Source organism: Amblyomma mixtum, chromosome 2 (assembly GCF_055824585.1).
Source record: "Amblyomma mixtum isolate Tamu chromosome 2, ASM5582458v1, whole genome shotgun sequence".
Lineage (NCBI taxonomy): Eukaryota > Metazoa > Arthropoda > Arachnida > Ixodida > Ixodidae > Amblyomma > Amblyomma mixtum.
In genome coordinates this window covers 298,584,266-298,609,495 of record NC_143013.1, presented here as the reverse complement: position 1 = coordinate 298,609,495, position 25,230 = coordinate 298,584,266, and the positions used below count along the sequence as shown (strand labels likewise).

The following is a 25,230-nucleotide window of genomic DNA, read 5'->3' as shown; positions in this document are numbered from 1 at the left end:
TCAGAAGAGGTAGCGAGAGAGAGAGAAACAGGAGGTGGAGGGCAACGGAAGGAACCGTTTCCACTAACCCTTCCCCTCCGGCGTTTCCTTCCCGCTCATCCGTTCCTGGGGCCCTCACTCTCGCCCAAATGGGAGGCCCTTTCCCCTTCGCTTTACCTCTTGCCTCCCCTAATTTCACCCCACCCCACCCCTCCCCGGCTTTGCGATGTTTATTTTTATTTTGCCGCTTGTTCTTTAACATTATTAATTCTTCCCAACGTTCTTTCTCGTCTGCGCCTTGGCTTATATTTCTGATTTCGTTTCGAACTGCTCTCCCTGCCACACCCGTCTTCTTTCAAATTCATTTTGCTTTATTGTCTTCTTTCGTTCGTTCTTTCCCTGCGTATTTCTCAATGTCTCAAGCTAGACGCGCGTTAGGAGCGAGAGGAACTGCTACCGGAACTCAGTTCGAGGTTGGCCACCTTACTGACAAGCACGAAAGTGTCCAAGATAAGACGAGCTATAATGCCGAGCTTACTTTTCCTGCCGGCATACCAAAGCACGCGGAGCCACGCACTCGGCTGGTATCGACGAAAGCGCGAGCTCGAAGACTTCGCCTTAGATAAAACAACGCAAGAACTGCGTCTGCAGCACGAGGAGTTCAACTAGAAAACGAGCATTAACCAGGACAGCTGGACGTTAGAGGAAATGGAGGTGATATAAGTGAGCGCGACGTGATATAAGCCTGACCGCGCAATGCAGTTCACGAAAGTTGGTGCATAGAAAAGCGCTTCAAGATAAAGCATGTCTCGTAAAATGAGGCCACGCCTGGGCAGATTGGGATCGTTCGCGCAGGTAACGGCTCCCAATGTGAAATGCACCGTCGGGATCAGAAAACGCGTATACCACGCGAGATTGAAGTAAACTGTATCGTACCGCCACGTCAAGGCCGCGCCGAGTGTCGCGAGGGGGGGAACAGATTTTATCTGCTGTAATGTCAGTTTTCTCGTTTGGATCCGGCGGGCTTCTGCTTATAGAAATGGCTGAAAACCTGATGCTGAGATTCAGTTTAGTCGAAGCTCACGTGGTATAAAACGTGAGCTTCGACTAAGCTGCATGCAACATGCACTTTCGGTTGTGACATTTCGTTAGGTAAACCCCAAAAATGCTCCTTAGAGGAGGCCAGTGTCCTTATACCGGCAGTAGCAGCAAGACCTCACCCCGCATGAACACATCGAATGCCAAAGCTAAACAGGCAACTAAATGTTTGTGGTGAATTTCTTCGCTGTCGTGTGTTTGACCGCAAACCGGCGTGCTCTAAACATGTTCTTTGAGCTTTCATGTACTCCAGAGTTCAAAGACAGGTTCTTTTCTCGAATCTTTCTTTTTTTCTTTTCACCTTTTTTTTTTCTCGTCACCGACGTGCCTTCCTTCAGAGCGGCGATCCTCTGAGGCCCGGCTTCGCCGTTTTATTTAATTTCCTTTTTTTGGTCCGCGGTATTTGCGACAGTTATTTACGACTAACCTGAAGCGTATACCTCTAAAGAGCACTCTGCAATCACTGTGGCAGTCTTCAACACTTTTCGTGAAAAGGTGTTGAAAGCGGTGAGCGCGCGATCGCAGTTGGGAGAACCTGTCAACGCGTTGTATACGCTCTGCGTGCGCATTGGGGAAAAAGGAAGTTTTTCTTCGCGGAATTCATTGTCGAGTCTCACGACCAGCCACGGGCGGAAACTGACAGCTCAGCTGCTTCACACAGCGATCCGCATTTCGCTGTTTTGCGTGCGCGCTACGACTTTTATGTTTATTTTATTTTTCTTCCCCGGCAATGTTTCCAACTGCGCGAAATAAGCAGCGCCGGGCACGGGTTTATTATTATTTTTTTTTAATAGACCCACTCAGAAAATGAGCACAAATAATCTGCGCACGAATTGCATTCAAGCATAGGAGAAGTCATGTCGGGCAGTGCTGCTGTATATTATTTTATGATACGTGACATCGTGCTGCGTCGAGCTGTGTTACAATAACTGAAGTTCAATACTTGTGCGCGGTATACAACAGTACTTCGCTGCATGTGCTCTCATCTATGGAAGATTTCTTTCGCTTTCCACTCGAATAATCTCCCAGTAATACAACTTTCATAAGTGATCATCTTCGTGTGGCGGTTACGATGCAACAGCTAACTTCTTCACAGCGTATTCCGCAAATGTATTCGATTTAAACTATTTTCGTTATTATAAGAATGCAATGCGGCCGAATTCGCTACTGATATGCAACTTTTAGGCAGATTTCAAAATTGCGTTTTATTTTAGGCTAGCTGTTATAGTTGTTGAGCAATAACAATAGACATATTTCTAAAGTCATTCCCTAGACATTAAATATTTAAGGAAGAAGTACACGACTCCTTTTTAAATATCAGCATGTTCTCAAAGCCATGTTTTCTGCAACAGAGCTATTAGTCGTGTTCCTATAAGTTCAATACTCATGCAAATAAAAGTTAAACGCTGGCATGATAATTTACTTGGAAACGTTTCTGACAAAAACACCTTTCAAAAACTATTGTACGCACACATTAAAATATTGAGAGCTTTAGTGCAGTCCTCAGCAACTGAGGGTTCATGCGCGAAAAATTGAATAATTTTACTGTCATTCATTACGAAATGCCAAAGGCTCGAGTCATAGCAATCGCAGAAAAAGTGAAAGATGAGAAAGTCAACATTAATGTTCTTTTTCTCTGATTTGGTTCACCGACTCGCTAGCTTTTATTTTTGCCAGAGATATGCGGCATCGAAACCAGCGGAAGCTCTGATCTCTCCTCTACACGGTGAGGCATAGGGATACTAAGATGGCGAAGTTTTGTGCCGGAAAGTTACAGAATTCGCGATGCGCGCCGGAGTGTTGTTTGCTCACAATTTTTTACTACACAAAAAGCAAATGATATTTTTTTTTATTTCTACTGCATATTTAGCTCTCATCTCTTCCCTAGTATTAGACAGATGAAGACTCGAGTTTCAGCAAAAAAAGAAATTAAATGAGAAATCGAAAATTATGACCAAAGTGGGCATTCTATTTGCCGCGTCTCACCTTGAGACCACTTTACTTTTTCGTTTGCACGATAAATGCACTGCGATGTGCTTGTTTCTTGTTCGTTTTTGTGTTATCGTCCGAAAGCGCTGTCGCCATTCTCATGTTCTCAAAGGGCGTGCGTTTCCCCGCTGTATGCTTGCCTCGATACCGCGAGCGTGTTCTGTAATCATCGCGAAGTGCCAGGGTTCGTTCAGAATGCTCGATTCAGAGTTCCATTAGAGTCCACGCAGAAACCACTCCAGCGTTCCCACTCAAAAGTTAGCCTGCAGTGTGTGCTCGTCAGTGACGTCACCGCCAGCTTGTTCCCCCAGATTCTGGCGCGTATATTAGAGTAAGCTATCCTCTCGCGCAATCCATTTTACAAGACAGTGCGCTAGAGGAGAGCTTAATCCCTTTTTACTCCTTTCTGCTAAGAGCGTGCGTTCGAACAATAGAGGGCGTGGTGTCTGCCCGCTTGCTGTGTTTGTGAGCGCCTTTGCCTCTTCGCCGTCCGTGTCTCGTTCGCGCAGTTCTTTCATCAAATCAATAATGACCCAGCTAGCCCGACAAGTTCCACGTGATAATGCCACACTGCCGACACTCCGCAGACTACCGGCGCCACCGTGCGGCCGTACTGTATATCTTGGCGTGTGGCCTAGCGTCTTCTTCCTCACGAATCAACGTGGCTGCTCGGCGAGCCTCGTTCCAGTAAACGGCTGTCTTGCTCCTTGCTACGTTCGTCTCTGACAATGTTATCATAAACCCGTCCTTAACTTCCGATGTCCGAAAGCTTGCTACTGATATTAGCCAATGCAAGCTTATAGCGTTGATTGCTGTCGGTATACGAGCGACGACATCCGTTTGCGCATTTGTATAGAGACGGCTTACACGAAGCGCTCCTTCCGACCAAGGTTAACATGCCCGTTCGTAAGAACAAAATAGATCATCAGACACAATAATGCAGAATCGTATACTCCTTTGCTCATGCACGCAAGTACACGCAAACCACTTGTTCTCAAAGGCATGAGTACGAATAAAAGAGGTTATCACTTTCCCACCGATACCGAAGCTATATATATCCAATGTGTCATTTTTCTTCGTAGTAGTAGTAGTAGTCGCGAAGCGACTGGGAACACTAATAAGGCAATTGCGTTAACAGGTTAAAACCGTTCTCGGCAATGTCCTGCCCGGTATTCTCGTTTGCAGACGGACTACAGAAACCAGTCTGCAGGGGTCGGTCATTTTCTACGCATCGCTATCGAATATTTAAATTCCACTTAGATGCAATCTGCTCATTTGTAAAGTGTACTTCATTATTCCCCTCCGAGACGTACACACAGGACCGCTACACGTATCAGCGGCGGCAACAACACACTTTGGTATCACTTTTGCGAGCGCTCAAGCCTGGCCCCTAAAACGAACGGAGCCGAGAGAAAGCACAGAAAGAGGAAGAAAGGCGTAACGCTGAATCGGCCCGCTAATTAAGACCGTGGGACCGCGCCAATGCGGACCGACGGCGTCGGAGTGGCATTCATTCCTCGCCTCGAGACGGCAGCAGGAAAGCGAGCGAGAAGTTGGAGATGCTGAGAACGGAACGAAAGGGGGAAAGAAGATAGGGGAGGTGGAGAGAGGAAAGGCGAAATTTTGTGAGGGAAATTTTGCTCGGATGCCGCGACCGCTTAGGAGCAGGAGAGTGAGGGAAGGAGAAAGATGCGCGACAGAAAGACAGATGTGACGCGAGCGCAGAAGGGCTGGGAGAGAGAGGCTCGCGCTTTTTGCGGCGTTGTGGCGTTGTGTTTGCGCGACTTTGACGTCGCCTCGACGCGGGGGTATGTATGTGCCGGTGGTCTCGGCGGCGACGATGATGTGGAAAGGAGTCTGTGAGGACGAGGTGTTCAGGAAAGCAAGCAATTAGGGACGAAAGAGAATGAGGAGGAAAGATGGAGTGACGGCCAAGTCGACGTATACCGCGAAAAAACACATTGCCGCGCTCGGGGTTCTGAACGCTGTTGCGTTGAGATGGCGCGATGCTTGTCTGGGATTATGCGAACTTGTGTTAGAGAAACAGGCTAAAAAAAAGCACATCGAGTTGAACATGCGCACAAAAAACTATGAGCCCTATTCTGTTTCCTCTTTGCCTTCCTCAGTTCATTCCCCGCCTCGCTTTTTGTTTTTTGCTCATTTTTTTGTCTCACTCGTAGAAGGTCGCCGACCCGATCCCTGCCGGAGTCGTGGCAATTAAGGGCGCGCCTCTGGGCTGTATGGTCCGGAGAGGCATTTCAGTTCCAGTGTTCTCAAAGCCAGTGCGTCCGACAACACAGAAGGGGGTAGGGGGAAGAGCAAAATCAGGCGGCTTGTCTCTGAAGCCCTGCCTCAAGAAGACGTCTGGCCATAAACGAGATATATAGCCTTCCATTGCGTTACTTGACAACTCCGGCTGGCGGAAGCCGCGTGCGAATGGGGGATGTCTAACGCATATATACGGGCCAGCGGACGTCGGCAAACCTTTTTACAACTCGGTAGCCAAAAGCAAGACAAGCGCAAGCGTGAAGTCGTGATTGAACAACGCGCGTTTCAAAAGAAAGGCGCGCACGCCCATATACCGAAACGGTGCGAAGCGAAATTATATTCGCCTGCAGGGCAAACACGTTTGGTCCCTCCTCGCACCGTGCTTCGCAGTCTGGACCGCGACGTCGCTCATCACCGTCTCTGTAGGACGAAACGAATTTTTCCGTACGAGTAAATGCCAGTGCCCGCTTGGTTCTGCCGATAGACGGAGGCCCAGGTTTGATTAACTGCTTCCGCAGCCGTATACCGTTGCCCCGTCGGCGCCTACTTTGTTGTCGTTCGCGCCGACATGAGGCTGCAAAGCTGACGCTTTTCGATCATCGTTAAAAACTTCGAGCGCCGCTCTTGTGTGTTTAGCGAGGGGAGGGGGAAATGCTTCCTGCCCGGAAGTTTGAGTTTCCCCGCATCGGGTCTGCGAAGGTGTATTCTTTCCGCGGCAAGACAGGTTGCGCACGGACGTCGCTTTTATGGACAGTGTTTGAACGAAGTCGCTGACTCGGCGGAAGAGCCAGGCGCGGCCCCGCGGACCGCTGCGTAACGCGTTCGCGAGCCGCTATAGAAGCCGTTTGATCCGGAGCAAGCCGTTCTTGTCGTAGCCCTCCGTAAGTGGCTAAACGAGCTCTTATGAGGGGCATCTAAGCTCAACGGTATAAAGCAAACGGCCCGACGACTGGTGCCGAAGTTTGTACTTCAGCCCGTCAGTACGACATTGCAATATATATATATATATATATATATATATATATATATATATGGAACCTTGCACTTCAGCGAGTGCGTAATCAAACACGAGCGCAAATATACAAAGATATTAGGCTTACATTGTTAGGTGGGTTGCTTCGACATATACAAAACGTATACGTATACAAAGAAAAAGAATAGGCGAACAGGCAAAGTTGTGAAGCCCCAACACATGAGCTGAATCAAAGGGGCGAAAGATAAAACAGCGGCCCGTACATTTTGCAATCTGAATGTCGAAACAGAAGTGAATATGCATATGCCTAAAGTCAAGGAAAAGAAGTTTGGCTGTGCACCAAAAGCAGGCTGTGATTATATCAGTGACGACTTTAGTCCACAGAGGATGGAAACAATATTATGCAGCGAATCTTACAATAGCGCAAAGTGGAAGCCTAGAATAAGACAGCTGATGCGAGTGCATAAAAGCGTACAACAGGCGGAGCACAATATACACGCGAAGCAGGCGTGGCCTTTTTACCTTTGGTCTGACACATATTACAGACTATGGCCACCACTGATGAGATGGAAGGAAAGTCTATTACCGGGGACATTGGGTAACATAGCCCCCGATACATGCGCGCATTCAGCGAATAAATTCTTACGCAAAGAAAAAAGAAAAGACGGAAGAACATGAGAGTCGTGAGTCAGGAGAAGGGCTCACGACCCTTTTGTGGGAGCTGCGCGGCCGTTCAAGAGAGAATCCACGATCTCCACAGTTGAAGAGCGACTCGACCGCGAAGCCATTCGCATTCGACGCACTGGATGCTGCAACCTCTGGGAACCACGGCCGTGCGCTCATCCATCAAACGCATGGGCTTTCTCATTTTCGGCTCAGAAGGGCATGCTTTTCCGCGGCAGCCTTGGATGCGAAAAGCGAGCAGCGCGGCCAGAAAGTCGCCGTTCGCTCTCATTTGAGCGTCTGGGCGTTTGTATGCGCGTGCGTTTGATTTTTCGGGTCGCTCCTTCGGCGGCTGTGCAGATTGAAGCCACGCTGCTGCCTTCGGAGTTTGTTTCTGCATGCGAGCGCTTGATGCGGCTGTCTCGTAATAGTGATGGATCGGCCGACACTGTAGGCCAGAGTTTCGCGACAGCGCCCGGTGCCCGAATACAACTTCTGGTTTCCTTCCAAGATGGAATCCTGAGGGAAGAAAACCGGACTCGCACGATGGCACGATGAAGTTTTCGCCGTAAACAAAGCGGAGAGCCTAGAGCGATGATGCAGTGGAAAAGGAGGTAAGGGCGCTTGAAGCATACAAAAGCGCCACACAGGCTTTCCAGGTGTGGACGGCTTTCAGACACAGCTAAATGCATGCAACTCAGCTGTGTGCGCGGTTCAATGAATAAAAATTAAAAAAAAAACGCAAAGGAATGATAAAAAGCAGATCGCAGGCATGACGTAGCTATAGAAGGAAATAGTTTGGATTCCTAGCTGCCTCAAATGCTTCTCGTTAAATCTTGTTCGGGATCGAAAAAAAAACCTGTTCCTGTGCAGCTATAGGTCGTCAGCAGAGGCGCATGTCCTCTCAGAGCAACTACAACATGGGAGAGGAAGATGGAAATAAATAGGAGGCGGGGGGAGGGGGGGGGGGGGGTTGTACAGCGCAGAGTTCAGAGAGAGCTGGCGGGGGAATGTAGCCGACCGCGGTAACACCAAAGTGGTCGTATTTGACGCGGGCTGCCACGTATATTACGGCACATTTTCGGCAACCCAAAAGCAGCCGGGCGGCAGTCAAAAGAAGCCAGCGCGCGGGAAAATAGAAAATGCGCCGTGCTGGAAAAAAGCCGGAAAGAAGCGTAAAGAAAAAAAATAACATGAGCGAGACATTTGGAAGACTGCGGGCGGGGGAATGTGCTCGAGACGACGACGCGTCGACTAAGAAGGAAGGAGCCAAGAGGGAGAGGATGGGGAGAGAAAGATGGGCGACGGAGAAGCACTGCTGACGCCACGCCGAAACCACTTGCGAAAAGAAGAGGCGGTCTCCGAAACGTCGTCCACTTTGATCGGACACGTCGACGTTACTCACCGCTGGGCGCCGTGCGGCGCCGACGCATAGTAGGAGTCAGGGGCACTGCTTATGGAATAAAGAAACTACGTGACGTAGACGCGAAAAGGGCGAAGGCGGGATGGGCTGAAAGGCCATCAACACAGGGCGTTTCAGCTCCTTTTAGGCGAATTCTTCTCTTTCCCACCGAGAGCTGCGGCGGCCGTGGCGTCCCCTCTTCCTCCAAGAAGACGACCCGTCGTCCGTCCTTTGAGGAGACGTCAGACTCCCCGCCGATACTCGAGTGGTGCCGCCGAATACACTGGCGGCGTCGGAAGTCAGGCCTTCTCCCGCCAGCGATGTTGCTGCGCGCAGTCAAGGCCTTTTCAATGTGACACGACGCGCCACTAACACCACAAACCGCGCGCGCGCGGCTGCGCCGTAGAAGACGGCGGAGAAAGTGAGGGGAAGTGAGGCAAGACGAGGCAGTCACCGCCAACTGCCGGCTTTTTCGGCGCCCCGGTTCTTTTCCTTGTCTTCTTATTCGGCTGTACACTGCGCCACTTGTGACGGGCCCCCCGTTTCATCCCCTTCCTCTTCACCTCACCGACAAACCACGAGCACGGCTCCTCTCCTCATCGTGTCGATGATGCGACGATGACGAGAAAGCACAAAGGGGCGAAAACAACTCGGCCCCATAATATCGGATGTCAAGCCGCCATCGAGGGAAGCGTGGGGCATACGAAGCAGCTAGCTCCGGCCATGGCGGCTCCGGCTTGCATTGAAATGTGCGAAGAACGGATATCGTCATGCTTGCAAGTCACATGAGAAAGTGGCTGTTCCCTTGAAAGCACGGTAGGCGGGTACACTGTTCGGCCTCAGTTATACGAAAAAGATTGATAGGCGTTTAGCGCAGTTAAACCGAGTAGACCTGCGAAAGCAGGTGTTCATTCTTCAATTGGAGGAGGCATTTAAACTCATGATATCTGATATCATGATATCATGGTGTGGCATGATATCTTTAGTGGGTTAATGCCCATGTGTGCTGAATTGGTAATTCCTACTTAAGATTCATAGATGGCGGCGAGTCCTCATATACCACTACCAGCGCAGTGGCGCAGCGGTTAAGCGTGCGCCACTGCACTGGCAGGTGGCTGTTTCTATTCCAGCCACCCGTCGGGATTTTGAGACCCATGTTGTTCTTCCCGAGCAACCTCTCGCGCAGATGGTACGACGCTCGTCCGAACTTACCCGAGCTTACCCGAGTAGCTACCCGGGTTGCTAGGCAACCCGGGGCGCAGTAGGGGGTCCACGGACCACGCGACGAGCGGTTAGACCTGGCGTAGTATTGCTTTCGCAATAATATGGAGCCTGTATCGTGGCTAGCTGCGCGATGGGTGTAACGACTAATACGCGAAAGTTCAGCTTTACTCCGCTCAAAGCCTCGAAGCTCGCCTCTCAAAATTTAATGATTAATCTCACAAGTTAATTTATAAAAATGAGCAACTACGAGCCATCTCCAATTAGAAGACCGGTTTATTGACCGCTCCTTCGTAACAGTTATAGAAAGGTCAATTCTTCGGAACCTCACTGATACGACCATTTGATTCGTCTTCCTCTGTCACTGGGACGTTGATAACGCTACCTCATTTCCACGAATTGCATCCCTGAGGGTGATCCCGACCGAAACTTGATGAACGACCACAATCAGCCTCGCAACGTGCTCGCCGAGCGAGCTCAGAGACGGGCAAAGAGAAAGCCACAGATAGTGAACCTACGAGGGACGATGGTGGTGAGCAAAATGTGATACCCGCGTCGTTCCGGGACCCACGTCACCCTCCTTCTACTGCTCCGCCTTTTATTCCTTCCAGCCTGCCAGCACAATTCATTTTAAGCGATATGCGCACGCCACCCTTTGGCGACCACGTTCCGCGACTCCATCACGGTGACGTTTCATTCATCTTCACCAAGAGGGCCGCCGCAGAAGCGCGCAGGAAAGAGTGGCGGCATAGCTGGCAGCGGCGGAGACTGGAACGGGGCTGAGCACCGTTCGGGAACTTGCGTGGGGCTCGCAGACAACGCTGAACCGCGAGGGAATCCAATGTCCCCTCCCCGTCTCCAACCCGCTATAGGACCACGCCGTGAGCGTACTACCCCTTTTGTTTGTGACCCGTGACCAGAAGGTGGAACGGCGGCGGAGGTCCTTGGCTCGTGCGCGCAGGGTTACGAGATGCGAGGTACGATCGCGTGCCCCAAAGTATCCGACGCGAGCAGCGCGTGTTTGTGTGTTTGTGGCTCAAGAGCACTGTTTCCAGACGGCCGCGGGCATGCAGACCGAGAGAAGGCGCGCTTCTAAACATAGCCACCACCCAAGAAGAAAAGGCGCGCCTCTCCGAGACGGCGGTGATAACGGGGTCGAGAGGGGTGTCGGACCTCCGATGAAAGGACCCGCCGGGCGCATTTGCAACGGATCGGCACGGGGGACACAAGCGGCGGTGGCGTCCCGCAGGCGCGTGCCTGGGAGGACCAGACGGGCGAGGAGCACGCGAACGATGCCACGAAGGACCTGCGAAGCGCTAAGTAGCGGTAGAAGCTTATAAATATGGTCTATAGACAGTCTAGAGACTTCTTATAGACTCTACGCCTTCCTATAGATATTTCTTTCTGCCTATTCATAGTCTACAGACTGTCTATAGACAAAAGTCTACTAAAAGTGTACGGCCATAAATGTATAGATTGTCTATAGACTGTCTATAGCATTTGTATTGCCTATAAAGAGTCTATGGACTTCATAGATAGAAGTCTATGGATAGTCTATATACTGTCTAAAAAAATTGAAAGGGAATTGAAGCCTGAAGATCATGTACGGCCGCGCGGCTGTTCCGATTTTAAGATGTTGAGTATTACTTCGGGTGCACGCTGTTCTGCGATAATTGGCTCTGCGTGAATTATCCTAATGCAATTGAATTGCAATTGAATAGCTTTACTATCCCGACTCTGCTTTGTATTCACGACCTGTATCTCTGAAAATGACGAGAACCAGGAGAAAATATCCCGTTTTCACAATGAATCCCTTTTAATGCGGTCCGGTGCACTAAACATGAATCTGCACTCTGGCAATTTGTATCCTCTTCATAAACATTCATGACCGGTTCGCATGACATTGTGGAGCAGCGAGGCGTTTGTTCTGTACCACATGAGAAAAAAACGTGCCGCCGTTTTTAGAAGTACTCAGATTTCACTGCGATTTTCGTCAAATAATCCACCAAGCTTTATACTAACAGTTGAACCTCGCTATAACTAAGTTGAAGAGGCCCAGCGATTACTTCGCTTTAGCCGCAGCTTCGTTATAACTCACGGTGACCAAGCTTCGAATGCGAACCGTCATTCCTTCGTTATATCCATTATTTCGTTATAAACCACTTCGTTATAACGAGTTTTAACTATATATACAGTCGACAGACTTCCATGTGGCGGCAGGTCTTAGTACACACACAGCGCAAACCTCAAGCTCCTCCTCCACCGTTTCTCCGGAACTCCAGGGTCACCTCTCGAGCTGTCGTTACCTCCTGGGAGACGCGAGAAAGTGCGGAAGCATCTCTACAAGGAGCTGTTTCAGGAGCCACCCAAAACATGACCGGTATCGCTTCATCTCTCTGACAAGCATGCAAAAGGTCGGGGGACGTCGTCGTCACCGCCAGCAACAGACGGGACGGCGGCAGCAACGCGAGCGCTTTCGTCGAACAACAAGAGGGAACACGCCATATGCGACGACGCGGACGACGACATATAGACAAACCCGCCCTCACACCCATAAATCCAGGCGCGAAGAATTTTATGCCTCCGGGGAGCTCCCGATAAGAAGCGCGGATCAAAAGACCCTCCACCCCCCCTACACGCAAGCTTTTCTACGACGCTACTCCCTTGCCGCACACATGCATGCACAAGTAAACAGACAGAAGAGATGGGGCAGCTACAAGGGTACGTCAACCTTCTCGTGACGTCCCAAAATGGAAGACGGGTTACGCATCTGATGAAAAAGGCGGCACAGAGACGGCTCGGGCTGCGCGCAAAATCTGAGCACACAAATACGGACGACGGCGCGGAGGAGTCAAGAGGGCGACAAAAAAGCGCGGACGGCGTAAAACCGAGGGGGAAAGGCACGGACAGATGGGAGAGCGAAAGCGTCGCGAAATCGGTAGGCAGGGAGAGAGAAGGAAAGAGAGAGAGAAGCGTGACGGTAGCTGGGCTACGCAAGGGAGACGGAAGGAGAAAGAGCGGGCTTTTTCTCCAAATAAACGGGAACGATGAAAAAAAGAGAGCGCAGTATGAAGCGGAGTGGATTCACTTTCTCGGGTCGGGCCCGTCGTCTCCCACGATACATCTCCGCTGCTGCCATCGCGTCTTATCGCTCGCTATATGCTCGGCAGCGGATGGCGTTCTCATGCAGATGCGCCGCCGAAAGGGATGAGACCGACTCGCGTGTAGGGTGGTCTGGGATGGGTGACGGGTGTGCGCCGCGTATACATTTACGTACCGGCACGCAAAGATCTTTTCCTTTAGTGAGAAGTAGCTCGGGTTAGCTCCGAGGAGCGTCGCGCCAGCTGTAGCCAATGGAAGGAGGGCGTCGCGCCACCTAGGTCACGTGACCTTGTGGCGTCATCACAACCTGCCCACCGGATTGTGAGCAAACTGTCCATCGTGGCAGGTGGCAGTTAAATTAATGACTGGACGCAAGAGGTTGCTCGGGAAGACCAACATGGGCCGCACAATATCCACAGTAGCAGCACCTCTCAATGCAGGGCAGCGGTGCTATACGCTTAATCGCTGCACCACTGCGCCAGGACTCGAAGCGATCTTTAAATGTTAAGTAGAGAAAGATGGACACTTCCACTAAAGCCGCTAGTAGGAGCGCAAGTGTCCCGTCCAGTTGAGGAATAAACGCATGCTTTCGCGCGTCTACTCGGTATAACTACGTTAAACCCCTACCACTTTTTACTTGTTTGTTTCTGAGAAAAACAAAACCGAGTCCCCTTGTTTCTTTTCGCGGATGGTGCGACTTTCTTCGCCAAGCTTATTCCGTCTTCTCCGATGGCTCTTGCAGCTAAGGGAGAAAGCGCTGGGAGGCAAACCGTGTAAGTGAAATCCTTCTAGCTCATGAATCCCTAGAATTGTAGACTGCACGTCATCATCTTCAAGTACAGTATGGGGAGCAATCCTACTGTCAGTTGCAGTGATAATGCTTCGGGGAGCTCATTCAGGCATCTCTTGCTCGCCGTGACGAAATGTAGCTTCAATGGCAGCATGCGTATCCGCAGTCATGCGCAGTAGCGAGCTAACTGATGCTAAGACAAGCGGGTGATGCTTCATCTCTGATAGCACAGTGGACAGAGTAGCACAGTGATAGCACAGTGGATTTTTGAATCTGAGACACTTCGACACACCGCAATGCGCCAAGTACAAAAAAGTCACGAAAAAAATCAAATGGAAAGCGCACTTTAGCGCAATAAGTTGTCCCCAGTACTTTTTTTTTTTTTTTACAAAACGAATTTGCGTTTTATTGTGCTTTTCTCGGAGAAAAATTTTGCCATATAAAACCAATGGGGGACGGTCTTGGCCATATCAAAAACGTTAATAGCAAAAAAAAAAAAAGAACGCAAGGCTGCCGTGCGGTGATCTGCGGAAATAGTGCTAGTTTCAATTACTGAAATCTTATATTATATAAAAAAAAACAGCGCTCATAAACGGCTTCCCGCTCAAAAATGCTTTTCCTCAGAATTGCTGGGTATGTACCGCACATTGCAGATTTACAGAAAAAAATAACAGAAATACAGGAAAACAGCGATGTAACGTATCACATACCTGATCGCGAAAATCTGATCGCTTTAGACCGGCTGGATACCACGCCTTATTTCTCGTAGAACGAGATTCTGGAAGCGCCGCCGTGCTTTTAGATATGTCACTGCTGTGTCCGCAGTATCTGAAGCTGACAGTCCTCAAAACCAAAACTGCCCGCAAGCAGTTTTTACACGAATTACCCTGTGTACGCATATCGTACGCGTCCACTGGCTATAGCTCTCTCTGCTACCCCTTTGTTCCATAAGGAGGCTTTCACACAAGTATAATGGATTTTAAAAAGAGGAGTTCGCAGTACGAGAATATCGCCTCCAGTTTTCATTAGCGTCTAGCCATCAATACTGCCTTCCATGTGCACGCATGTGTCTTCCAAGTTAAGATACGAGCTTTCATGTCATTTGCAACATCAAGCAGAAAACTTGAGGTGGGCTTCAGGTGCTGTTGAATGGTATAAAAGCAGCTTGCTTAGGAAGGCTTTCCCGTCCTTACGAACGTTTTTTTAGAGTCTATAGACTGTCCATAGACTTCTGACTATTAAGTCTATAGACTCTCTATAGACAAACCCTAGAGAGCAGTCGATAGGCAATACAAGTTGTATTGAAAGTCTATAGGCAATCTATAGATTTATGGCCATACACTTTCATTAGAATTTTGCCTATAGGCAGTCTATAGACTATGAATAGAGAGAAATATGGGAAGGCAATAGAGTATATAAGAAGTCTATAGACTGTTTATAGACCATTTTTATAAGGCGTGGAGGATCACCGACAGGGGTTTCTCATTAAGCCAGCATAGACAGGAGAAGATTTATGACTCGATTTTGGAGTTGGTGGTTGGGTGGGGGCGGTCCTATTTGAACTATGCATCTGTTGGTCTTTCTTTCCTCGAAAAAAAAAAAAAAAAAAAACAGGACTCAGCAGAGTTTTCCTGTACACAATTTCTCGCCTCGTGAAGGAGGCCTGAGCACAGCCTAGCAAGTATGTCTAAAATAGCACGCAAGATATTTACCACAACGTCCCGTTCAGTATAGTTGCAGCGGGCGACGATGCAATAGCCAAAGTTCTTCTGTTCCTACTTTCTATGATCAAAAGAAAGGCGTCGAGCCCGGCGCAGAAACGTACACGTCGCCTGAACAGTTAATTCCGCATAGTATACTCAAAAATATGTCCAGCTCCCTGAACCACCATTCATGTATTTATGGGGTGTGAAAATGCAGAAGCAGGCTTTCTAAAAACGGGATTTCCAACTTCCAACGACAACTTAATGAAAAGTCCATACTCATGATGCTCATATGCTCTTTTAACAGAGGTTTACCCTATAATTAATCTATATTATTCGAGAGCATAAGCGGCGCTAAAGACCACCAACGCCAACATCACCTTAATCAGCCATATTGCGTGTACCGCATTGCAAAGCAAAGGTCTCCTTCACCTATCTTAAATTCTTTCTCGCTATGGCCCTTTGTCTGCAAGCGCTGTTTTACTCAATACGAGATTTTCTCGTTTTTTTGTTTTTTTTTTCACGCCCAATTTCCGTTTCTGTTTTTCTTAACACTCCTGCCCTTCAAACAAAGAGAAACAGGAACCAGAGTCGAGGTAATCAGGAAAAGCCCAGAAAAATATGGTCCGTTCAGAGCAGTGATGCTGGGTGGCTCTCTTGGACACCCTTAAAGGACATCCTGATTTCTCTGCCTACCTGTAGAACAGCAAGCGAAGACTCAGGTGAAGAAACCACAAATTTAAAGAGAACGTACAGATCTATGGACACCGAACAGGAGAACTGAAGAAAAACAGAAAGGCGAAAGGTGAAAGCAAAGAGCTCATTTTTTTTCCTTTAAAGCTAAGTGATGCGAGGGGGGCGAGCGCAGCTCGTCGATTTTTCACCATGGTTTGGCGATAAGTAGAAGTTCGCGAAAGCAGCTGTATTTCAGCTTCGTGGGTTAAAAGGCGCCCACCAAAGTCTCAGCATATCGAACAGACAAGTCTAAATGTTTGAGCAATGCCCGTTCCAGACCCTTGGCGTGTTCGGGCAGCGAGGGCGCGCTTTTTTAAACGAGAGACAAAGTGCGACCTTGGATCGGCGACGCTTGCATACCGCACGCAAACACACACACACACACACGATGGCTCGCACACACGCGCTTTGACCTATTTCGCCCCTTCGCACGCAAGTGCGCCTCGAGTGCAGCGCGAGGCCGGGGCAATAAATAAATTACGCCGCATTCTCGGACCCGCAGCATTTTCTTCTTTTCAAGAAAACAGAATAAATTGGCTTAACAACGCAGGCAACCTCGCGCGGCCCTCGCTGTTGAAGAAGTGGAGCCCCAGAAAAGTCGACAACACTCGGCGCGCAGAAAAGTGGGGAGAACCTGGGCGACGGGGGACAGAAGGAGGAGGTGAAGGCGGGGGACAAGTGGGGGGGGGGGGGGGGGGTGAAAAAGTACCGTTGGAAGCGAGCAAGAAAAAATGAAACACCCCGCAGCAGCGCGAACCTAGAGACCTGCCGGCCGACCGCGCGTTTACCGCGGGAAGAATACGAAATCCTTGAGGAGAGCGAAAGCTCCAGCGAGCGAGCGAAGCGGACGCCTGCCCTGCATGTCGGGGTAAGAAGAAAAAACGTTTTCCCATAAAAGTGGGAGAAAACCGCTTTCATGCATGCTTGCTTGCGTACCGGTCTCACATCGCAAACCCCCCTCTCCTTCCCCTCGCGCGGGCGTCCCGACCTGCCCTTGCTGTTTGTTTGGACGCGTTCCCTTTAAGGTGCACGCACGGAGCTGAAGGAGGAGGAGGAGGAGAGAGTGTGCACCGTCCTCTTCTTCAAGATGCCGCGCGCGCGCAGGCGTTAGGCCATCTCGTTCCTTTCCCTTTCCTTCGTGGTTATGTTTACTTCTACGGCGTTATATCTCTCGTGGAGAAGGTGAAAAAGAGAGAGGGGGTGGCAGAAGCAGTGCTCACGTTCTTCCCCGCCGTCTTTCCCCAGTCTGCCGGCAGCGGGTGGTGTGGGGCCCGACGCGGAAAGCAGTGACGCATGAAGGGAATAAATATGGGTAACGGAGGCCAAGTTCACAGGACGCAACGACCAAGCCGCCGCCGCGACCGTTCGCTCTCAAGAGAGAGAGGGAGACAACAAGGAGCGAGGGAAGTGGAAAGAGGGTGGGAGGAGGGCAGAGACGGATAAAATGCCGGGAAAACGCCCGGAAAAACGGGCCCCACGCACGCACGGTGCAGGGCAGGTAGGCAGATATATATCTGCGTGCGGGTATACATGGACGGCTGGTGGAACGTTCTGGGGTATTGGAGCGTTGTGTGAGGTACAGAAAGGCAGCAAATGAAGTACGCGCACGGGAATTTGCGAAAAAGAAGTCACGCATTCTGGAATGTCGTTCTTATCCGAAGGTCGGAGAGAAAAAAAGAAACGGAACGCTATGACTGGGAAAGGGCGCAAATTTATTGCGAGAGCGTCGAACAAAAGGCGTATTTTATGTGCGACCTTGCTCGGCGTTCGCCGTTGCTCGTGAGTTTGACTCTCAAGCTGGATGTATAATACTGCGGGACGCCAGCGCTAAGCCCCCGCGAAGTAGCTGATACAAAGCGAAACTAGCCGAGTATTTAGCCCAGTTATCGAGGGATTAAAGTACGCGGCGGGCTGGTAGAGAAGACGACGGAAGCGCCCTCTTTTCATACGTCACGAGTGTCTTGAGGGACTGGTTTTTCCCACGCACGTTACGGAGTGAATTATTCTGAGCAGCAGAAAACACAAGCATTTTATTTATCAATTCTTTTCATGATGCCTAACATGGTTTCAATTGACGAAAGTTTGGACGGGTGTTCGAGCACTAATTCGTGACGTCACGAGTATCCGCTCACTAGATGTGTGCGCGACTCAGAGAAAGAGCTACGTAACATATTGTACGTGAACGGAGCAGACTAACTATCGACAGCAGGGCGGCAAGAAACACAACTTTTAGCCATGATATACCACATGTTTCAAGTTATTCATTGCAGATTTTCCTTTTAAAAGCAATGAGACATACGACAATGCGGGTCGTGCAAGTGGAATCTGCAGCATGGCGAAGATTATAAATCAGACTGAGCTCTATAAATGAACGATGAAGTAACGTAACTAATCAAGTTTTTCTATATTTTCTTTTAGGGGGCAAGATAATATGGCGAAATTGAAGGCCGTGAACATAGAAACCGGGCCAGTTTATAAACTTTCTTAATACAGAGCGTATATTCGAAATATCGAACGTAAAAAATAGTCATTTGAAATCTCGTTTGGTTGTCTTTCTCGCGGTTGCACATTCACTAAAAGGCCTCCCTCTTATTTCCAATGCAGCAAATACAGGCGCCGTTTGTGTATTTTATTACACAGCAGCAGTTAAACGAATTTCCGCGACGGCACAACGCGCAGCGACACCATTTCATAAATGTGCAATGCGGAAAGCTAACTCAACTCGCTTTCAAATGCGTGTTTTTGACGTTCGGTATTTGGAACCACATTGCCGATGAAGAAAATTAACACCTGGGCTCACCTTCGACGTTGCCGGTTTTCGATATCGCAAAATAACCTTGTCCCCTGAAATAAAAAATAAAAAGTCGATTAGTTCATTTTTCTCGATTAATAGTTTAATTATTGGTTTTATATGAGGTAGATTATGTCCGTATTGATGCTATAAGGCGGCGCAACAGACCGCGCAGACATATCTCTAATTGCTTTTCAAAGAAAAATCAGTGTTGAATAATTTGAAACACCCCGTATACGGACCTGTCAGCTCCAGAGAGCACGTGTGACTAATTTACCGGTCTTTGCGAAGTTCTATGGCCATTCTCACGCTCCTGGAGCACAAAAGAGAGAGATCAATAAATACACCTTGGATGCCATAGATAGCGCTACGTTCATTTTAAAGCTGCAGCTCTGCATTTCTAGATCCGTACAGTGAACAAACGCACTGAAATAAGCGAGTTGGACAAGCGCGACACCTTTCGACGATCTTGTGGTTCTCCTTAACGGACGCTACGATGTTTTCAGCGCACGTCATTTAAGTGGCGTCCTTTAAGCTACGAAAAGTGTAAAAAAACAAAGTCTTTATCGACCTGTTTTCTTGTCTGCTTTTTATCTTTCTCGATTGTAAAATTAGCAGAGGCATTTCAGAACTCGCCAGTAACGTGGAAAACATGCGCGGCCGCCAGAAACAACAGCGTGGCACTTTAAATAAGCGCCAACCAAGTGACTTGACGATGTCCTACATCCATCTGGTTCCACCGTCCTATTCTTAGCAGGCAATGTTTTTTTGGCTGTAGGAATCTCCCTGCTCAAAATATGCACCATGGCATCCCTTTCTTGCGTTCTACCTGCCCTCCGTCTCCGATCGACTCGATAAGCCCATTCGCTGCGAAAGATTGCCGCAGTTATACTACTTGTTGATGGATATCTCCATCACGACCTCCAAGAGAAGACCGGAAGCTTTGTCGTTCGTCGCCGCGTTTATCTAGACCATGGTTCCTATTTTACTACTAACCGTCAAGGTTTCATTCTTTTTTCTTCTAGCATATCTTTTACGGAGTCCCTTCCCTGCGTGCGTCTAGCTCGAGACTCCAGGCAGACGCTGAGACGCGCCGCTCACCGGAACAGGTGGCATCCGGCGCGGCTCGTGGTTGTAAATCAGCCTCCACGAGCACTGTCAGTTCTAGCATACCGCTGTATTGGGCCTTTTATATTTATTTCTGTACTTTCTTGACGTCCTGACGTTCTATCACCGATGCCAGTTTGGATCCTGACTCGCTGAAAGCGCGTAGAGAACTAAGATAAACCGGTCTGCTCAGCTTCTGTCCTCCTATGTGGCCTTTGGTCGCATCTCGTAGGTCTTCTTTCCCCGGCAGCATAACGAGATGTTGATTTGGTGTGTTCATGCCTGATTGCAGTGTTATCGCCGTACTGTTTGCCGTGAAGATGTGGCGGGCGCACCGACGTTGCCAGCATTTCAAGCAACTCGATTCTGTGGTATTTGTTTGAAAGGTCACACGTCAGCAAACCGCATGGGATTATTAGGTACAAACTATGATTATCGAATTCTGCTTACTCTTCCTGGGAAACAATCCCTTCACTCCTGTGTTTGATCGAGAAAAATAGAACTGCTTCCAAACATTTGTCCGTTAAACGGAGGAAAAAATTGATTGATATTCGTAAACAATGTCATTTTGAAACGCTTTTTTGCCTCGCCAACAAACCGTACACGCGCGTCATTGCCTACGACGTCCATTTCATGGCTCTTATCTTCTCCACATAAGACATGAACTATGAGGACATTATGCATAATTCACCATATCTCTTTCGCATCATCATGCCAATGAAAAATATTTCCTTTCAATCCGTATTTTTATTTCCTCAGTTCTTCCTCCATAGACGTCACCAATCCCCATACCAAACCAGTGACTTGCGTAAGCTTTCTTCAGACGATTTAGATGAAGTATACAGTACGGCAGTTTTAATAATAATAATAATAATAATAATAATAATAATAATAATAATAATAATAATAATAATAATAATAATAATAATAATAATAATAATAATAATAATAATAATAATAATAATAATAATAATAATTCTTTTATCCCATTCTGCCACGCGCTTTCACTGCCCTTAATTGATTCCAGAGAGCCGAAGTTAGGGCTAACATTAAAAAAAAAGAAAATAAAAGCGCGACTGGCGCACGTTAGTTAAAAGCGAATATATTTTGCCAAGATCAAACAGCGCAGGGTTTGCTGCGGGTATCACATATGCGGCAGTAAGGCATTCAGAAGCAGGGTCGATTGACATCCGCTGTCCCTTATGGAGAGATGGAAGTTACTGCAGGCGCACTTAGGGGCCTGGCGCCAGTTTCGTTCCCACGCGCAGAAGCCTTAAACGCCTGACAAGGGGTGCACCATGTGTGCTGGCCACGCCAGAGATGCTCCCCTTTTGTCTGACGCCGATCAGGGTATCCCCACACCACTCACGATCTGCCAGCCGGCTCCGCGGAGCAGCAGCTCGATCGCCAGTGCATTCGGGAAACAATTAAGGTGATTCGGAGGTAATCTGAGAAACTGACATATAAAGCTGAAATAGGGGGCAATTATTTTCTATTCTTACCCCAGCATAAATATTCATATCCAGAGCCACTGAACTACAGATAGCAGGAATGAAGTGCAGAGGGTAAACGGTTCGAGGAAAAGGTAGTAGCTAGCAGTGTAACTTGGCCTGGCGAGACGTGCAGCTCGCTAGAGCGGTAACCTACAGGCATACATTTCCAGCATTATGATGACGAAAACGGCGTGTCCCAGGCCCGACAGGCCGCGCTGTTCATGCAGCTAGCCAGGGGCCACACCTCTAATGCATGCGCGCCAGATGCATGCGAAAGGGCAATTTGAAGAAAAGCCGACGCCGCTTGAGATGCCTTATCGTCGTTGCTGGCCATCGTCCGAGCCTCCCGAATTAGACCCACGCCCACCGACGAGGAGCGATCAGGACTTTCTCTCCGTGGCTGGTCAAGTTGCTGCCGCTATCGCGCGCCCTCTTAACTGCGCCGGCCGCGTTCTGCTCGCGCTGGGTGCTCGGAACCATTATACCGCAAAGACCCTTTAGTGAATTGTTAGCCACAGCAGAGTCAACTACAGTGCACACAGTAATCCTCCAACAGAGTCTGGCACGCAAAAATAAAAGGAGGACGCCTTAAATGTTTCAATAAAACAAGCTAAATTATTTCGAAGTCGCTTAGCGGTTGGGTAGATCGAGTCGGGTAAGATCGCATCAGCGTACCAGTGCAAACAAACAACGCCGGCTTCACCTATTCTCTTCCCAGCGATTATTTTCGAGAGTATACAACACGACCAGTCCATACGCGCGCCTCCCATCGTCGGTGCCTCCATAAAATTCTGAATGCTAGCGATTAGAAGAACTCGGTGTAGCCGCAGTGCAAAACGCAGTGAAACACAGCGTATCGCAACCAGGAAGGCTTTCCAGCGTGAGCAGGGTAACGAGAAATCAAACCGCTAGATAAGAGCGCGCCCCTGTCGCGCGAGCACTCCTGCATGCTTATATCACGCGAGAGCCGAACAAGTTGCCCCCTCTCCAAAACGACGGCTGCTGCCGCAGAAGCCGCGGCATTTATCATTCTGGTCAGGGCAGATACGAAACGGCGCGAAACAAATATATATAGACAGAAGAAGAATTCAATCTTTCGTTGCCAACAAAAGGGTCTCGGAGCGAGCCTTGGAGAGAATGAGGGATTAATGCGGCCCGGTCTGAGGTGCGACAGGTTCGTTCCTCACAAAACGCGCCTCAAGAGACAGCGTGTCCGTTCGCGCATTTTTGTTTTCTCTCTCTCTTTCTTCCGTCGAACTGTTTCGAACTGCGCTGAAAAAAAAAAAAAAATTGAAACGTGGCTTGGGGGCATCAAAAGCACAGCGTGTGAGCGTTCTCTCTCGCGCGCAGTGCGGCGCGGAATAGGCGGGGCCGTTGCTTCATTTCTCCGATCGCAACGCCGCGGCGCCGCAAATCGAAAAAATAACAACAAAAAACAACAGCAATAAGAAGAAACCGCAGACACAACCTCGAGCGTCCGACCGAGGACCTCTCTGGACAAGAGGGGGGGGGGGGGGGGGGGGGGGGCAGAGCAGATGAAGGCTCTGGAGGAAACGAGTGAAGACCGAGGAAGAGAAAACAAAACCCGGGACAGAGAGATGTTAGAAAGCGAGAGAAAGAGGTATAGAACGAAGGGGGTAGAAAGAGGGGGGGGGGGGGGGGGGGGGGGGGCGTATAAAAGGAAAACACAACGGGTGGCGGTGTGGGGTAGACGACGACGACGACGATGGCGACGCTTCCGAAGGCCGAGAACAAGAGAGGGCAAAGCTAAGCGGCGGCGGTGGCGGCGCAAAGTCGTCCATCAGTTTAGAGCGGCCGCCTCCGCCGCCGAACCCGTTTTCATTGAGGGGTCTTTGGCAAGAGCCACGCCGAACGCCGTCGAGACAAGGCTGACGTCTCCCGCGAGAGCGCACATAAACACGCCGCACTGCTGCCGCTGCCTGCACGGAAGAAAGAAACAAAAGGCGTAAAATAGTCCTGCCCCCCCCCCCCCCCCCCCCCCCCCCCCCCCCCCCCCCCCCCCCCCCCCCCCCCCCCTTCCAGAGGGGACGGCGGGCGTAAGAGGATGACGAAACGACAGCTCTGCCGCCGCTGCCGAGATGGAGGTTGCGTCGCGCGTACAAGAGGAGCGAGGGAGGCGGTGTGCGCGAGCGTAAAGAGGCAGGTGTGGCTGAGGCCGTGCAAAGTCATTCACCGGAAGAAAAAACGCACTACCACTCCACCTCTTCCACCTCCTCCTTCCCCGTGCTCTCCGACAAACACACTTGTGGTCGTCGTGCCGTTCTCTTCATCTTTATATCCCTCTCTCTTTTTTTTTATCTTTGTGCCGATGCTGAGCGCTTGTGTGTCCGAGTGCGCTCCCGTTTATCGCGCTCCTTGGCCGGACAGCCTTCCTGCGCTGCGTGTAAAGTGCGCGCATTGCCACCGAATCAGCCGCGACGATCAATCGATCAATTGCGTGACCGCGCCGAGGGAATATCTGGGAATCGATTAGCGGCGTCGCACCTGCAGGAAGTGCTGATCACGATGATAGGTCTTTAAGAGCCGCCCCCTTGCAGGCCCATCGACAGCTCCGGGTTTGTCCCGCGTGAGGCCGAACTGGAGTGCTCTTCTCACCGAAACCACTCCTGGAGAATAGTATAAAGCGGTGACGCTTTCGTGACTCGCTCGCGACATTGTCACGAGGTGCCTTTAGTGCAGTCGGGAATAAAATGCGTTAGTGCAGGTCACAAGCTGTGTTCAGTCTCGTTAAGTCACTAAATTAGAAGAAACCTATCATTATTCGTGAAAAGAAAGAAGTCACGAAATGTGGTAGCAAATCTGGGGATAGGGGATCAGAATAGCTCTACCAGTACTTGGAGTGAAGTGCATTTCCCAAATGATTGAGCAAGTATTTGGCGCACTTAGTACCACTAAAGTCCATTGAGAAAATTGTTCATGTCACGAATGTGGAGGCCATAACATCCGAACAAGGGCAGTACCCTTATCATCAACGACCCCTTCTCAAACTCCTTCTCGCAAGAAAAGACAGCAGGACAGAATTGAGGAAAGGAGCAGGCCAATATATGTTCGTACATCCAGGCAAACAACAGAGAGCAAACGACCAGAAGAAAAAGAAAAGCGACAGTGCGGGTGTGTATATTTGTGTGGGGGGTGAAATGGGGTGATGTCTCTCTCACGCCGCATCACCTGCGTCACCGCGCGGGAGCCAATCTGAGAAGCCGAGTCAAGGCAAGCCAATCCACGTCGAGTCCAGTCAGTCGTCTGCGGAGATGAAATACGACCGCGGCCCCGGGCGACGTCTCTATGCATATGAACGGGGCCGACGGCGGGAACAGAAGGGGCGTGCGGCTGCCACGGAATCGTGTACATACGCGTCTCCGCCGCTGGTGCGGACGAGTGAACGAACTGTACGGGGCAGACCTGTTCCCCGACCTCTTGCGGCGCGCAGACCAGAACACATGCGCGGAAGCTGCGAGAAAAACAAAGGAAGTGCTCGGGGAGGCATGGAATGCTCCGAGTGCCCGCCCGAGGCTGTCGACACGGCTGTATATGCATGGGCACCCTTCAGACCTGTCGTCCTCGCTTGCTTGATGCGGTGGACCGAATCCAATGCGTTGCACTTGACAGTCGTCGCCGTGCCGGACAGTCGACAGCCGATCGTGCAACTGCACCTCGTTTCGCACTGTGTATCCGCGCTCGGAATTATTTGCTTTTCGAAATCTGCCCGAAGCTCGTCGCTCAATCCTAGTAAAAAAAAAAAAAAATGGTTTCGAGGAAAGGAAATGGTGCAGTATACTGTCTCACGTGTCTCGGTGCACACCCGAACTGCGCCGTAAGGAAGGGATAAAGGGGTGAGTGGAAGAAGAAAGGAAGAAAGAGGTGCCGCAGTGGAGGGCTCCGGAATGATTCCGAC

The 25,230-nt window shown here is 49.8% G+C and overlaps 1 protein-coding gene across 5 annotated transcripts in view; it reads right to left on the bottom strand.

Annotated features, from left to right (window-relative positions):
• LOC149364638 (uncharacterized) overlaps positions 1 to 25,230 on the bottom strand; it is a 510,000-nt gene that overhangs the window by 376,143 nt on the left and 108,627 nt on the right. For 3 of the 5 annotated variants that reach the window (XM_089574597.1, XM_089574596.1, XM_089574600.1), the window contains one exon: positions 18,724 to 18,767. The exons of the other annotated variants lie outside the window; for them this stretch is intronic. The gene's annotated coding sequence lies outside the window, so the exon portion shown is untranslated. The remainder of the gene's footprint in view (positions 1 to 18,723; positions 18,768 to 25,230) is intronic. 5 annotated transcript variants of the gene reach the window in all.